General features: G+C 51.9%; 1 pseudogene; it reads right to left on the reverse strand.

Annotated features, from left to right (window-relative positions):
- Positions 1–831: 831 nt before the first annotated feature.
- Positions 832–2,409, reverse strand: LOC102766540 (annotated as a pseudogene).
- Positions 2,410–4,696: the final 2,287 nt, after the last annotated feature.

Here is a 4,696-nt window from a genome sequence, read left to right on the forward strand (position 1 = left end):
CGCTGGAGAAGTTAGGGTGTGGGGGGCAGTCAGAGGCTGGGTCCTGTGGACCTGTGGGTGCTTCTGTAAAAGAATGGGGACCCTGACATGGAAGGAGGAAGACCTGGGTGACCCAATACAATGGTTCTGAAAAGAGTCCTTTTTCTTGGACTTCTGGGTCTTTGGAAGGAAGGGACCTTTGTCTGAACTCCTGGGTTTGAACGTACTGTGCAGAGTGGCTCTCTTATAGCACACCCGCCCTGCTCCAACTCTCAGGGTCCTGGAGTTCAGCTGAACCCAGATCTGGGGTTACCTTCCCTGCATTTGCTCTGATCTGGAACCCAGAAGGCAGCTAAACCCATATGCCCGCACTCTACCTCCCCCCTAATTCCTGAGGCCACGTCAGGGGCTTGGCCCCTTTACATCCCAGGTCCACCATCCCAGGTGACAGCTACCAAGGGATGAACGAGGTGCTGGCATTGAGGGACACCTCCTAGATAAGGGGGCTGGGGACCAGGTCTCCTTTCATCTGAGGGAGAAGACTCCTGAAGGCCAAGAGTCATGGGTCTGAGGGTGGAAGCGGCTGGGATCCTGCACACTTGGCTCTGGGTGAGGTGGTGACTGGGGTTCTAAACTCATGTGTCTGCGGGATGGAGGCCTTGGGGGAGGTATGTCTAAAGGTCAGGCTTCTGGATATGATGGTGCAGAGCCTGGGGGTCGGGCTTCCTGGGTCTGAGAACGGAGGTGTTTGGGGATGGAGTGTCTGGAACCTTGGGTGTGTCTCCTGTGTCTGCGGCCTGAGGAAGAAGGGAGCTGGGACCTTGGTGACCGGGGTCGCAGGGGCAACCTCACCTCCATGCGGAGTGGTGACGCCCCAGCCAGAGACAGTACAGCTTGTCCCAGGGCCTTTGCAGCTGGACGGTAGGTCGATTGTGTTCACAGTGGGCGAGAGCGTGGCCGGGCTGCCCAGCTTCACCAGCATGATGTCATGATTATAATTGCTGTTATTGTACCGGGGGTGGACGAAGTACTGTGTGGCCCTGATCCTCTGGACATTTCCATCAACCAGAAGATCACTACCCATTTGACAATATACTCACTTAAAAAAAAAAAAGTAACGTTCAGAGGGAGACACTGTGATTGAGAGAAGGGTACATAGACCCAGAGATAAGAGGATAGAAGCCGAGAGAGAGAGAGAGAGAGAGAGAGAGAGAGAGACCCAGAGAGAGACCCAGAGAGAGACCTAGAGAGACACATGGAGTGACGCTGGCTCCCCTGTCCCATACCTCAGGCGGCAGTGGGCGACGGTGAGCACCCACTGCTGGTTGACCAGCACGCCTGCACAATGGAACTCATCGTTGTCATACAGGGCCACCTGCCAGGGATGGGAGCCTCTTGAACATGGAACTCCATTAATGATCCTCTCCCCGGTATCCTGGGCTGGATGGAGATCTGGAAAAAGCGTGGGTAGCGGGCCTCAGGGGAAGGCTGAGGCCACAGTAGATGGATGCCCAGAGACAGTGATGGAGAGAGAGACAGAGAGACATGGAGAAGGGCAGAGGCAGTCACCGAGCCTAGGGCAGAGACAGCTGTAGACGGAGATGGAGAAAGACAGAGGGAGCCTGCTTAGAATTTCAGAGCAGCAGCAGGTCAGGAGGTCACTCCAGCTTCTGATGAGAGAGACACTGAGGTCAGGATGCAGACTGGAAGGCACCCAGAGCACAGGAGTCAGGAGGGAGCAGGAAGAAAGGGGCCACAGCCCAGGGGCCGTGTCTCCATGGGAGGAGGCTGCTGCAGGGGAGGGTCCTGACTCTGGGGGTCCTTGGAGAGGGGAGGCCTGGAGAGGGGAGGTGGCGGACTGTGAGGCCCAGGAGCAGGGGCAGGGGTCCCAGGGTGGTCCTCACCTTCTTGTCCAGCAGATCCCAGGGTGAAGGACAGCAGTAGGAGCAGCACAGGTTGGAGCCGGGGAACTGCCATGTGTCCTGTCTCAGCCTCTGTGGCTGCCACAGAGGAAGGGCCTTCTGTGCTGGGGCTGGAAAGACAGAGAGTTCAGGAAGCAGGACTCCTGGTCTCCAGGTTCCTTCTCTTTGCTAAGACCCAGGAGCCGCCACCTCCTCCCTCAGACCCAGAAGCCCCAGTCTCCACCCACCTGCTCCCTCTAAACCCACAAGTCCAGACCAGAGACAGCCTTCCATGCAGAGCACTTAATGATCGAGCTGTCTGTCCCTCCCCATTTTACCAAGTTCCTTTTAGGTAAAAGACCCAAAACTGAAACCTCCAGCCCCTCCTTTCTCACAACCAGATATTGGGCCTCTACTGATCTGCCCTCAAGAGCAAGAGTCAGCTGTCCCTCCAGATGCACCTGCCCCACCCCACATGGGGTTTCCTCTCACCTGCAGGGGGTCTGGTCTGGTCTGGTCTGGCCTTCAGTCTGGGTTGGGATTCAACCGTGTCCAGCCCTGTGCAGAGTGGCCCTCTTATAGCCACCTGCCCCACCCCAACTCTCAGGGTCCTGGAGTCAGCGAACCCAGCTCCGGGGTTACCTTACCTGCATTTGCTCTTCTCTGGAACCCAGAGGCAGCTAAACCCATATGCCCGCACTCTACCTCCATCCTCATTCCTGATGCCAGGTCACGGGCTTGGCTCCAGCACCTCCACGGGCTTGGCTCCAGCACGTCCCAGCTCCCTGATGGCATCTACGAAGGGTGTGACCAGGTACTGGCCTTGAGGGGCAGGAGCAGGAGTCAAGTATGGACTGTGCCCTGCGTCCTCCACTGTGGCCACTTTTCTTGCCCTCAGCCCCTCTCAGGGGTGGCCTAGACCTTATCCCGTGACTCTGAGCAGCTTGTGGGAACTTGTCAGGCTGAATCCCAGACGTGTCTTTGAGCCTGAACCCAACCCTAATATTGGGGTCCGTATCTAAAGGAAGGCTTTCTGAACTCCACCTACTAAATATGAACTGTTTTCACTTATTATACTTTGATTTCCATACATCGTATGTATTTCTAACAAAAAAGACTGAACATTATCTAATGGGACATTTTATTTACTCTACAAGAAGTCTTAAAGAGCCCTAGCTGCTCAGTGGATAGTGTTTTAGCCAGCAGACCAAAGGGTCCTGAGTTTGATTCCAGTTAAGGGCATGTACTTTGGTCACAGGCTCCTCCCCAGCCTGGGCCTTGATCGGGGCCCATGCAAGAGACAACCAATCGATGTGTCTCTCTCACATTGATGTCTCTGTCTTTCCTTCTCTCTTCCACTGTCCCTAAAAATCAATGAAAAAATGTCCTTGGGTGAGAATTAACAACAACAACAAACAAATTAAAAATAAATTTAAAAAGTCTTGGGCAATTTCCTCTCTTAGAATGATTACTGCTACCTTTATTCTACACTATAGCTGTCTTCTGACTTTTGTCACTCTTCAACATTGAAGTGCCTTTGAATGGCTTTCATTACAATGACGGTGGGATGAATTTCTTTGCACTTTCATCTTTGCTCATTGTATTCATTCCTGAAGTATCTACTGAGCATTGATTCTGAGCCAGAATCTGTTCTGGCCTCTGAGGGCACACATTCCACAAAACAACAAAATTCAGTCACAATGCCCCTCATTCCAGTGGGTGGAGACCTTAAGTAAGGAAATAAGAACTTCACATTGATAGGTTGTTGTTTTTTATGTGGCAGTGAGTGCTATGGAGAAAAATAAGACCAGAGGAGAGATAGGGAATTATTGGTTCCCTTGGATGTCAACAACCCCTGCAGTTGTAATATTGTGAAAGGTGGTTGGAAAGACCCCATGTAGAGAGGACATTCGAACAAAATCTTGTAGGAGGTGAAGATGGATTCATGTAGCTACTGGGGAGCAGTGAGTCCTGGGCAGAGTGACAGGCAGGTGAGAAGAGGAGGGAGACCTAGAATGTTCTAGCAGGGAAGACTTTTTTATTGGAGCTGAATGAATCAGAGGGACAAGGGTGGGCGATGGGTTCAGAGGCCTCACAGGATTTGGAAGACACGGGGATTGAAGACCGAGGTAGGACTTTGGTATTTGCATGGAATAACACAGGAATCATTGTCAGATTAATACTAGATGGCTTATTCCTAAGAGTGGAATTGACCCTCACTTCTAACTCAGATCCCAAAATATGTTTTGTTCCTTAGTATGAGTCCATGTGCTATCTCAGTTCAGATCTTTAATCCAATTCTACCTCGGTCCCACAAGTTGACCCATCATAGACATTGTTGTTTCCTACCTAGCATGCACTCCTTCTGCCATTTGTCAGAACCTTGATTTAGTTTGGACAACCAGCTCTCGCATTGTGACCACAAATGAGCGTTACTGCACCAAGCACGGAAGCTCATTTCTGCTGTGTAGGGATTGGTTTATAAATAAACATGTGATACAATGTTGGCCAATGAAGAGGGGAAGACCCCTGGGTTACTTCAGGGAACTGCTCTCCTCTTCTCAAAGTGAGACAGGAGAAGAGTTCTCCTAGAATCTGTTAGGCAGGTTCCTTTCTTGGTGTAAATTCTGGAAGGGAGGCAGCCCTTCTGGAACTGGGGAGGGAAATGGCCAGAAGATAGAGCTTTAGGTCTGTGGATGGACAAACGGAGAGAAAGTGATCGTGATGGGCAGTGTCTTGAGGAGGTTGCTGAGCTGGTGAGTTAATGCTCCATGGAGCCCCTTCATCTCATGTCACCCGCAGGTTTCCATCCTGGT

The sequence above is a fragment of the Myotis davidii genome, unplaced genomic scaffold (assembly GCF_000327345.1).
Source record: "Myotis davidii unplaced genomic scaffold, ASM32734v1 scaffold5962, whole genome shotgun sequence".
NCBI lineage: Eukaryota > Metazoa > Chordata > Mammalia > Chiroptera > Vespertilionidae > Myotis > Myotis davidii.